Here is a 12,455-nt window from a genome sequence, read left to right as displayed (position 1 = left end):
AAAGGATTTCCACCATGAACTGAGGTGTGAAGCACCAGGCTAGCATTTTACAGCTTCCAGGACCTGTTTGTTTTGAGTTCTTTGCAAGCACCATCTTACTAACTCTCACAGAGAGTTCACTCTTTTTTTTTTTTCTTTTTGGATCATACCTGGCAATGCACAGGGGTTACTCCCGGCTCCTGCACTCAGGGATTACTACTGGCAGTGCTCGGGGGACCATATGGGATGCTGGGAATCAAACCTGGGTTGGCCGCATGCAAGGCAAACATGCTACCCACTGTGCTATCGCTCCAAACCCATCACTCCTGTCTTGATCTCTACTCTCCAGGCAAGGAAACCAGAAAGGTTAAGTAACTTACACAGGGTTCCTTGGGGAATAAAAACAAAAGATGAAATTTGAGTTTTATTTTTTAAATTTTTATTAGTGAGACACCATGAGGTACAGTTGTAGACTTACAAATTTTGTGCTTGGGTTTCAATTATACAATGATCAAATACCCATCCCTCCACCAGTGCCCATTTCCCACCACCACGGATTCCAGTATCCCTCCCATCCCCCATACCCCCCATCCCACATGGGGCATGGCATTCCCCTCTGTTCTCTCTCTCCTTTTTGGAATTTGACTTTTGACTTCAAAGTAGACAATTAAAAAAATTTAGGTACTATGATTTACAATACCGTTTATGATAGAATTTCATGCAGACAATATTCTAACATCACATCCGCTACCAGTGTTCACTTCCCCCTACCACTGTCCCAGGGACTCAAACACTCCTAACCAAACTGTTAGCCTACACACATAAAAGACATCCGATAAATGGTTGTGAGTGCGCAACTATTGGATGTTTCGTGACCACCACCACAGGCAGAAAATATATGATGAAGCACAGAGAAGACTCATTCTAAAAAAACTCAAACTTTTTTGAGGATAAGATACAGGGAAATCTACAGCAGAGGAATTGGAGAAGGGCAGTATTCTCGCCTCCCCCCCTCCTCAAGTTCAGCTTCTTGCACAGGTATGGGGAGCAGCAAATCACAGAGTTGTCAGGTAGTAAGAGTTGTTTGCTCTTCAAAGGAAATATAAAAAGTACTAGGAAGAACAAAATTGGGTATGAAACTGAATGTCACCAGAACCTCACACTGATATCCATTCCTTAACAAAATGTTTCTAACAAAGGATGAATGAAGCATTCATTAGAAAATATGGGAGTTTAAAATTTGGCTTATAGCTCTCTTGAAAAAGAAATGTATTTTTCATGATTTACCATGACACTTTGGTGGTGGTAGGCCGGGGTTGGGGGGCACTGGACCATACCCTACAATGTTCAGGGTTTACTCCTGGCTCACAATTCAGTGATCACTCCTGGTGGGACTCTGAAGACAATATATAAAGATACAAAGCCTGATCAAACACAGTCATTGGTTGTAAGCAAAGTAAGCGCATTGCCCACTGTACTAACACTCCAGCCCCAGCATAATACTTTTAGCAAAAAGATTATGATGTACAAAAACATTATGATCTATTTACTGAGATACATATTTCTGTTCAGAATTAAATAAGGTAAAAGTTTGACCCGTAAAATGCAAATATTGTGGAGCCAGGGATGTGGTTCAGTGGGGGAGCATATACCTTGCATGCATAAGGCCTTAATTAGATCCTTAGCATTGGAGTGTGTTCTCTAGGGATTGGTACTGTATGGTGTGGACCACAGTCCTGGGGCCACAGCAACAAATGCAATAATAAGGTATGACATCTTATTGTTCATCATTCATCTTCTTCCAGATGAATCAAGAAAAGATGGGCGAGTATTGAACATTCTATATATATATTTTTTGCTTTTTGGGTCACATCCAGCCATGCACAGAAGTTACTCCTGGCTCTGCACTCAGGAGTTAATCCTGGCGGTGCTCAGGGGACCATATGGGATGCTGGGAATTGAACCTAGGTCGGACGTGTGCAAGGCAAACACCCTACCCGCTGTGCTATCTCTCCAGCCCGAAATTTCCATTTTTATGTATGAAAACATTTTTGAAACATATGCAATAAAAATGATTTGTTAGTAACAATCCACATTTTCTTGGTTATCACTAAAAACCTGAAATTTATGTAGCACTGTATCACTGTCCTCTTGTTGTTCATCGATTTGCTTGAGTGGGCACCAGTAACATCTCCATTGTGAGACTTGTTACTGTGTTTGGCATAACGAATATGTCACGGGTAGCTTGCCAGGCTTTGCCATGCGGGCAAGATATTCTCAGTAGCTTGCCAGGCTCTCCGAGAGGAGCAGAGGAATCAAACCCGGCTCAGTCAGGCCGGCCTCTTGCAAGGCAAACACCCTACCTCTGTGCTATCGCTCCAGCCCTGAAATTTATGTAGATATAAAATTTGTTAATTCATTCATTTTTGGTGGGGGAAGGAGTTTGGAGCCAGACACACACTCCTGACTCTGTGCGCATGGGTCACTCCTGTCAGGAATCAGAAGACAATACTTGGTGCCAGCAATATAGCAGGGGTCAGCGGTATACAAGACAAGTGCCTTACCCCTGGCCAATTCTCCACTCCTAGAATATAAAATTTCTTAAGGCTAAGGATTCATTTCCCAAATGCCTTTACAGTAGGAGCAAAGAAAGGAGTAAAAGAAGCCAGTCAACATCTTTACAAAGACCTGCCTCAGCTAAAGGACCTTCACTCGTGTTCTTAGCCTTCTGCTTCCAGCTTTCAGAATGTAGCAGCAATGGCTGGAGATGTGACGCGACCTTGGCTATGTAACAGCACCTGAACAGGGAGGCAGAGCGGAAAAGAAGGCACAGACTGCTCTCCCCCAGATGTCTTCTAGGAGTGAGAACACACAGCTAATTTGCAAAACTTACATAGTTGCATCTCTGTTACTAGAAAAAAATCTGAGATGATATAATGATATGAAAACATGTCTAAACACTATACTATTATTTTTGTGAGAAAAAAAATCCTAGAAAATCATGAATTGGGATTCTGATTACCCCTCTATTCACCAAGCTGTTTGTTTAAGTATGACTTTCCTTCATAATTATTACCACTCGTCCAGGGAAGCATATTTGCTGAGCCTGTCTCTATGTTTTGACATGCAGGACTTGTGAAATTCAAACATACTTGTAGACATCCAAAGCACTATTATTTATTAAGGCCTATATTAAAGGTGGAAGATCTTAAAACATTCTCAGAATCTGATGATTAAAGGAAATTTAATCGTTCTTCATTGGCATTTGATCTGTAGCCTGCCATAATCTACCCGTATATCCCTTCATCCATATTTGATACTAAAAAGACATTTCAACAGCTTGTCCATCAACTGTAAAATAGAAGGAACATAGAGACAAACCACATTACTCAGAAAATAAAAGAGCTTTCCCCCACACTCATTTAGCTCATGAAAGCTCAACGTGATTAAAAAGATGAAGAAGGCATGCTCTAGGTGAACCAGAATGACTCTTGCAGAGTCATCCAGGACATTTGTAAAGAGTTTTGAAAATTTCATATAGACTATATCACATTTCATCCTCACCCTTACAACTACTGCCTCTATGAGGCAATAAGGGCAGGTAGTCTTCTGGATAAATGGTTTGCTCAAGATCAGAGGGACTGGACCTAGCTAGGTATACTATTTATTGGCCACTTGTCTTCCTTTGATGCATAAGATCAGGTGTTGTTGGCAAACTATGGCCTCTGGAACAAAGAGAGCCAATTGCATATTTTGTTAATAAAATTTTACTAAACCCATCACGTCATGCTACACACACACACACACACACACACACACAAATATTGGGCCACAGCTGGTGGTGCACAAGGCAGTGCTCAGGAGACCACATGGGATGCCACGAATCAAACCTGGGTCTCCTATGTGCAATACCCTGCTGGCTGTACTACTGCTCCGGCTCCTATTTATAAATTTTTATTTTATCTATATTTTATCTATAGCAACAATTTTCACGACAGCATCAGAGTAAATGAATTGTACCTAAAATTATATAATCTACAAAGCTGACAATATGTATTGTCTGCTCCTTCACAGACAAGGTTTGCCAAGCCTTCATCTGCTGTTCTTTCCACAAACATGAGCCAATCTATCAATCTATGGGTCCTGGGTCCCGCTCAACGCAATAAACTGTAACAGAGGTCAACAAACCTTTAGAACAACTTTTGGAATCTATGCTTCATGCCATTCCCATAGCTTCTGAGGGATCGCTATAACCACAGCTATGGTATCTACAAAGATAGATGGTATTTTAAAGCGGCATACAATGTTACTGTTGCTTGTTACTTACCCTGAACTTTTAATGTGTCGTACAGCCATAAAAAGCCTGGAGATCACTGGCAGGAGGCACGCATGATGCTACAGGGCTGGAGCACATAGAGGAACTCTGGAAGGAAAAGCATAAAGGAGGTTAAGTGACATGTTTCGAGTGAGACTTATTGGAAGTCTGAGGTATTTGTAGTTGACAATTACATTACATTCAATAAGTAATCATATGCCACAGTACCTTGTCCTTTCCCTTCTAGCATCAGCATTCCTTTCAACTACAATCTGTATTAAGTATTATTAAAGTATAGCAGAACAAATGATATATAGAGCTTCAAACAGTCACTCTTGGGGCCGGAGAGATAGTACAGCAGGTAGGGCACTTGCCTTGCACACAGCTGACCCAGGTACAATCTCTGGCATCCCATATAGTCCCCAGAGCACTGCCAGGAGTGATTCCTGAGTGCAGTATCAGGAGTAACCCTGAGGACCATGCTGGGTGGCCCCAAAACATACAAACAAAACAGCCACTCTTGAAGGTACTAACAATTACTTGGGAATTCTGCTTCTTTTAGCAGAATTCTGCTTCTTTTCATTATTTTTATGATAAATTTTCATAATTATATTTCTCTTACTGAAAAATAAGTACAAATTTGGCCCATGAATCCAAATTATAATTTTTGCTTTCGTCTCTCATAATTCATCCAGTAGAAAGAAATACATACAGGTATACACACAGTACACACACACACACACACACACACACACACACACAGAGGCACCCCATCCAAAAAAGAAAAAAGAAAAGTCTTCTCCTACCAGTTAAATACAAAAATCTTCACTTGCCATCGTTTACAGGTCTTTTCATAGGCACATTTAAAATACAGAAGAGGCAGGATGGAGGCTTCTCCTAGAAACAGCCATGTGCTCAGGCCAAGAGCTTTCAAGGTTCTGGCTGGTTATTAGTAGATTATTAACCGTATCTAATTCTGAGTAAATTGAACTTGCTAACAGATAAGACAACTAACTCATCCTTGCACCATTTGAAAAGTTTTTGTGAACAGCAGAAAGTAGCAAGTTTTGACATACCAGACCTTTTCTGCATAATTCCACCTATACAGACCTCAAGAGAACGGAGGGACTTTCTATAATAGGAGGAAGTGGAACTACAGAGTAGAAAGCAAGAACTCTTTGCCCTGCTCTGTGTGTGTGTGTGTGTGTGTGTGTGTGTGTGTGTGGTGGTGGGGGGGGGGGGGTGGCCGTATTCTTCCAGCAGTAAACCCAGACAACATTCTCTGAATCTACATGTCTTCTAATCTAATCAGACAGAGAAGTTGAAACTGAAAAGGAGATGTATAAAGTTTTATGATTTGAATAGTCACGAATCTCCAGAAACTACATGGGTTGTCTCTCCACTGGTGTGCCTAAGAGTTAAGAGGAGGTGTACCAAGTGGCACCTCTTCTTGATAAGAGTAAGCTCAAGGTCTTATTGGTCCACTTTAGGTTTTCTCAGCACAAGCTGCTTCTGTGGAGGCCCACTGTTCACCAAATATATTAAACTTTAAGAATCTTCACTCTCGGGAATCAAGTGATGCCTCAACGGACTTGGAAGGAGGCTTTGCATGTGGAATTCCTGGGTTCTAACTCTGCACCATATGGTCCCACAGTACCACAGAGCACCCCTAGGTATGACCCCTCCAAAATACCAAACAAAAGAATCTTCGCTCATGCGTTTACCGTGTTGTGCGAGCCTTAGTTCCCTTCAATGCTTAAGAGTCCGATAAAAATTCATTAAAAATATTTTTGAAGATCACTTCAGTTGGCGAAGACTACAATTGTTCAAAGTTAATTGGTGAACTCATTAATGCGCAACTGACACCACAGGAAAGAGGAACACTGTTATCAACTTCTCAGAGCAATGAGATAACAAGTTTAATTATGCTGTTTTCAGGAGATTTACACTTGATTCCTTTTGGACTCCACATTTCCCAAACATTTGTTCTGATACTCCGTTGTACGAGCTTCTCAACAAAAAGCTAGCAGCTGTGGGTTCCTTAAGGAAAAGGCAGAGCAAAGCCCTAACACCAGGGTAAAGCAACTGGAAAACTTTTCCACCCTTTATTATCTACTTGTAAAATGTTATAAGCCTGTAAACTAGTTAATTTATGAGCCGTGTTAATAATTTGCTCACACTTGATCGCAGGTTGCGCAAACACGGTTTCCAAGGATGTGGGAAGATAATTTGTAGGTCCGACTTCTCTCCTAAGGGGACACTAATTTGACACAGTAACGTGACATTGACGGTGGGGCACACTAATGACCATACTCTGAGAGGTGGCTGTCAAGCCTGTCATTCCGGGGAGAAGCCAGCAAGCTCTTTCGGCTGCTCAGTACATGATGCTCAACTAATTATTCAGACATCGACATTAATGAGAACCCACGTGTTTATTTTCAACATACTAACCAGCACTTAGCTTCCATTTGTCTGATATGGTCAGTGATTAAAATGTGTTTCATGAATAGTAAATTTGAACTCTACTATAACAAAGAAGCGCCAGAGAGAAATAAGGAACAGCAGGTTGGAAAACCAACCCCGTCAAACTTAACTTGTTTTCTGCCTCAAACACGGTTGAGGACAAATTGACAGGAAGTAAGAAATGCCAAGAACACCAAGTGAAAGGATTATTTTTAATCACCTATGCCCAAGCACGGGTTCAACTTTTGACCAAGGGCATTGGATCACAAAATGAGCAGCATATAACTCAAATAAACTTTCTTAACTTTATGATAATGAAGAAAGGTAGTTTAAGTTCATTTTTCCATGAAATGATCAAGAGATTTTTCTCTGATTTTCTTTCTCAGCACTATAAAAAATGATCTTTAAAGAAACTGTCAGGGCTGGAGAGATAGTAAAGCAGGTAGAGGCCCTTGCTTTGGTGAGCATGAGGCTCACCAGGTTCAACTCCTGGTACCCCATATAGTCCATGAAATACACCAGGACGAATTCCTGAGCTCAGAGCCAGGAGTAAGCACTGAGCACAGCTATGTGCAGTCCAAAACCTAAAAAAGAAGAAGAAAAAGAAGAAATTGTCTAAAATAACATCTCTCGATCACGATCACGATCACGACCTTCCTGTTGTTCGTCGACTGCCTCGGGCAGGCACCAGTAACGTCTCCTTCGGCCTAGCCCTGAGATTTTTTAAAAAGTGCCATACTCAAGGCTCTTTCGGGGTTATGAGAATGAGACCCATAATTGTTACTGGTATTTGGCATATAGGGTACGCCACAGGGAGTTTGCCAGACTCTGCCATGTGGGCAGGTTACATTCTCTCAAACACAGCTAAATGTGAAGGGTTGTTTTTCAGGCCACATCTGGTGATGCTAAGGGGTTACTCCTGGTTCTTCTCTAAGATATTACTCCTAGAGTGCTTGGGGAACCATATGGGATGCCAGGGACTGAACCCAGGTCAGCCACATTTAAGGTACCTGCAGCACCATCTCCCCAAACCTTAAGTGCAAGTTTTATTTTCCCTAATCTATTGTGAAACTGGACTACATTTTTTTCGCGTTTTGGGTCACACCCGGCAATGCACAGGGGTTACTCCTGGTTCTGCACTCAGGAATTACTCCTGCCATTGTTCAGGGGACCATATGGGATGGTGGGAATCAAACCTGCATTGACCATGTGGAAGGCAAATGCCCTACCCTCTGTACTATCACTCCAGCCCCTAGACTACATTTTTAAAAGTACTCTCAATATATTCTTTTGTATCTTGTTTCTAAGTCCACTAAATCTTGCAATCAAGTTCTTTCTACTTTAAATTGAATTTCTATTTTGGTATGATAAATTTTGTCCTTCATTTATGGTGATTATAATCCTAAAATATTCATACAATCATAATTGAAAATGAGTAACTTTTTTTTAAAAGGTGTGCTTAGATCTACTAGAGATATTGAAAAAGTTAAAACATTTCTAATGTGGTTAATTATATGATGTGCATTTAAAATTAAATAAAAGTGGCAGTATTCCAACAAATGTCATCATGGTGAAAGAGTTCTACACAATATTACATATTATTACTTCAGATTTTATAACACAGCAAAAATAAATATGAGTCCACTTGGGCCACTTTAGGAATAAAAGATGTCAGTGCATGCAGCATTTGTTAAGTATATATTTCTAAATTGAATTCAAAATTCATCTGTAATTTCAGAATACCAAAATAAATAGCAGACAACATGTGGGAAATAGATTGAAATCTCAAGCTAATTCTTAAATATAAAAATATAAAGATCAGTTGTCCCAAACCAGCATTTTTGTCTCCAGCGTTATTTCCATGGGTTCCTGTTACAGACAGTTTATGTACACTATGCATTCGTCCTCCATAGTAACCTAAGAAAATATGGTCAATATATGATAGAAGCTGGTTAAATGTTCATCAGATTCATTCTCTGCTAGGGCACACGGCCAGAGGGGATTTTCCATTCTCCCTTGCAGTTTGGTGGGACTTTATGACTGAGCTGTGGTCCAGCAGATGGAAATAGGTAGGATACTTTCATTCAGACCATACAGCTTCCCGTAGCATCCCTAATCCTCCCTTTCCCTTAATTGTGGGAAGAGTCTCCCAGAGAATTTCTAGTTCCTGCTAATGATGTCAACGGATGGACTAGACCAAGATCTCTATACTACCAGTGGAAAAAGGCCACCAACTTGCTCGCCATCATTCAACATTAGTCTGTGAGTTGCCTAGAAAATGAGCCTGCAGTTAGGCAATGATTTAGGAATGTTTGTCACCTCCACTGGTCTCTCATATTGAAAACAAAGAACCCTGAAATTTCTCCCTAAATCCAAACACAGATGTGAATCTCTGGGCCACCATTCATGAATTCTGAGAAATTTCTTCAGGTATTCTCCGTAGGGTTCATTGCCAGTGGTGCTGGGTCCAGCGGTGGAGGCCTGACAGGTCAGAGCTTGGCCTGGTGATGCTTGGGGGTCAGCAGGGCTACCCGCAGGGGTCTTCAGGGGTCATGTGGTATAGGGATGCAGCTCAGAAGTCTTACACATGCCAGTATTGTGCTCTATCACCCAAGCCATCTCCCAGCGCTTTGAAGATATTTGATAATTGTGATGAAATGCTTCTCTTGGTTTATGGAGAAGAGAAAGAGAACAGTTACAGATTCCCATCATTTGACTTAATCTTCACATGGTCCTGTGAAGAGTTCTGACTCCCACTTCATTGATGAGAAAGAATGTCAAGCTTCTAAGAGGCGAAATTTAAGTAAGTGCTGAAAAAAGCCAATCCAATTGGCATTTTCTAGTTGAATACCTCTTGGCTTCTGATATACTAGGAAGAGTTCAATGTATTTAAGAGAAAATTCTATGACATCCTTCAACAGTGGGAAGTAAGGACAGGTTGGGCCATACCGGCTGAACTTAGGGCTTACTCCTCACTCTATGCTCAAGTATCATCACTTCTCGCTGGCTCAGGGGACCACCATATATAGGATACCAGGCATTCAACCAGGTCGGTGGCATGCCATGGCAAATGCCCTTCCCACTGTACTATCTCCTCAACCTCCCTTCAACATCTTTAAGTACAAGGTTTGCAGAAGGCCCAGGGATATTGCTCAAGTGCCCGAGCTCATGCCTTGTATGTGTGATACTCTGGGTTCAGTCTTGGCACCACCATGTTCCCTAGAGCCATTGGGTATGATTGTTCCCCTTGACCTTCTACCAAAGTGGCCACTACAACAAGGGGAAAAATCTGGAAAGCAAAACTGTCATATTTTAATACAACTGTTAGGACGTTAGAAACTTCTGTAGAGGGTTTTTGTTCTGTTTGTTTAGGGGCCATACCTGGAGGTGCTCAGGGTTTACCCCTGGCTTTGTGCTCAGGGATCACTCCTAAAGCAAGTGCATTACCCACTCTAGGCTCTCTGGGCCCTTTCATGCCTATATTTACTTTTTTTTAATATAAAGGTTCAGGTCTAACTTTATATATAAGGCATTTTACTATGTTCTACTACATCATCTTGGAGAAGATAGGTTGGCACGTGTTTTCATTAAAGAACGAGAGATTGAGTATTTGGGGCCATATGACCCTAAGTTCTTAACTCAATTCTTGCTACTGAAATAAGATGGCAACCGCAAGCAACTGGTAAACAAAGTAGTGTCACAGTGTTCCAAATAAACTTCATCTATGAAGACAGTGGGGCTAGGCTTGGCTCAGGGCTTTACTTGTCAACTTCTGATTTAGAAAGTTGGTCCAGCAGTCCAGAACTGACATCTAACATATTATAATTTTCTCTACAAAAGAATGGGGACAAGGCTCTGGTTAGCATTTTCAGCCAGGAATGGGTTTCTGAATCTCAGAGAGCAGCTTCACTGTACCTGTGGTTTCAGAGATAAACAGTTGGCAGGGCTGAGTCTCCATCTGAGTCAATCCGATAGCCCTATTCTTCCTCCTAAGTCAAATCACCTTTCAAAGGCTCATATGCACACAAAAAGGGCAACAAGGCATCCCCTTCTATTTAACCAAAATTCAAGTCAAACTGGAAGAGTGGGTGCTTTTTCTCAGCTTACACAGTCAAGTCCCAGTATAGAGGTAATAAAGGTAACATTTTTTTTAAGTGACCAAATACTAAAGACTATTTATTTGTCTTTGTGTGCATGTGTGTGCTTGTGTGTGCATGTGTGTGTGTGGTTTTCCGGGGGAGGAGGGTGCACTTTATCTGGCAGTGCTCAGAGATTACTCCTGGTTCTGTGCTCAGGGATCACTTTCAGCAGGTGCTCAGACATTTTATGCTTGTACAAGAGATTGACTTGGGGTCCGCCTTGTTCAAGGCAAATGCCCTACCTGTTGTACTATCTCTCTATCCTGAGAACTACTTTTAAAAGGTGCAAAAGAAACAATTAGAAGATTTATAATGCCAGTGAGGAGAAAAATCTCACTGGGGAAGAGAGTACTGAGAAGAAAGAAATGACAAACTCTAAACATTTCAAAATCTGAATGAAATGTGTCTAAATTTGAGGTAAATGTCTGTCCCGGTCTTATATTGTTCTGTTAACCAATTCAGGTAAGTATGCTAGAAATATGCTAGAAATAATGTATCAATTATGACCTCTATAATTCTCTCAAGAATATGCCTTCCAAGCAGAGCTCAGGGGACTCGAGGGCCCTTCGTGTTGGTGCAAAGCAGTGAGTGGTTCAACACAAGGGACTGGAAGATGTGATGCTGCTCAGGCTTAGGTTGCCAGGGAGTACTTGGGGTAGACCTGCCAATGTTGGGGCCCCCACCGCTGCACCTGGAGATACTTAGGGGACCATGTGGTGCTGGGGATCAAACAGGGGCCAGTCACATGCAAGGTATGCTCCGAAACTCCTGTATTATCTCTGGTCCCAAAAGTTCACTTTTCATTTACTTATTTTATTTTATTAATTTTTGGACCACACCCAGCAATACTCAGGGGTTACTCAGGGCTCTACACCCAGGGATCAACTCCTGGTGGTGCTTGAGGGACCATATAAGATGCCAAGGATTAAACACAGTTTGACCACATGCAAGGCAAGCATCCTATCCTCTGTATTATCTCTCCAGCCCCATAAAACTTCACGTTTTTTAAATGACAACTGTTTAGTGACATTGACACACTGACACATGTTTTAAAAGTCTCCATTTGTGTCTTTAAATAGTAGTTAAGTACATCAAAGTTAGTCTGAAACATAAAGCTGATACATATACATATTTATTCTGCCTACAATCACAAGAGAGCAAAAGCAAGTAATGACTGCTCAGTTTAATAAAGAAATACTTTATAGTTCCTAAAACTTATTCCACGGATAGAAGATGTATACAAAACCGTGTGCCACAAAATAATGATATTTTTTTTAAAAGGGGAGAGGGTGGGAGAAGCTGGAGAGAAAATACTATGGATAGGGCAGCTGCTTCGCATGTGGCTGACCAGGGTCAATCCGTGGCAGCCCATATGGGTCCTGAAACCCAACAGGAGTGATTTCTGATCACAGAGCTGAGGATAAGCCCTGAGATGATGAGGTGTTACCCAAAAACAAAAACAGGGGGGAAAAAGGCAAAAAAATCAGTAATAAGGATAAAATGGGATTAGGTACTATTTTCTTTAGATTACTGTAGTACTCTTAATTTCCAAAACAAAA

General features: G+C 41.3%; 1 protein-coding gene across 7 annotated transcripts in view; it reads right to left on the bottom strand.

The window, feature by feature from the left end:
- FOXP1 (forkhead box P1) overlaps window positions 1-12,455 on the bottom strand; it is a 683,259-nt gene that overhangs the window by 435,620 nt on the left and 235,184 nt on the right. For all 7 annotated transcript variants that reach the window (XM_056108027.1, XM_056108026.1, XM_056108028.1 and 4 more), the window contains exon 4: window positions 4,307-4,402. The gene's annotated coding sequence lies outside the window, so the exon portion shown is untranslated. The remainder of the gene's footprint in view (window positions 1-4,306; window positions 4,403-12,455) is intronic.

The sequence above is a fragment of the Sorex fumeus genome, unplaced genomic scaffold (assembly GCF_029834395.1).
Source record: "Sorex fumeus unplaced genomic scaffold, SorFum_2.1 ptg000191l, whole genome shotgun sequence".
In the NCBI taxonomy this organism is placed as follows: Eukaryota; Metazoa; Chordata; class Mammalia; order Eulipotyphla; family Soricidae; genus Sorex; species Sorex fumeus.
Note: the sequence above shows the minus strand (reverse complement) of the source record. Positions and strands in the feature narration are given on the sequence as shown.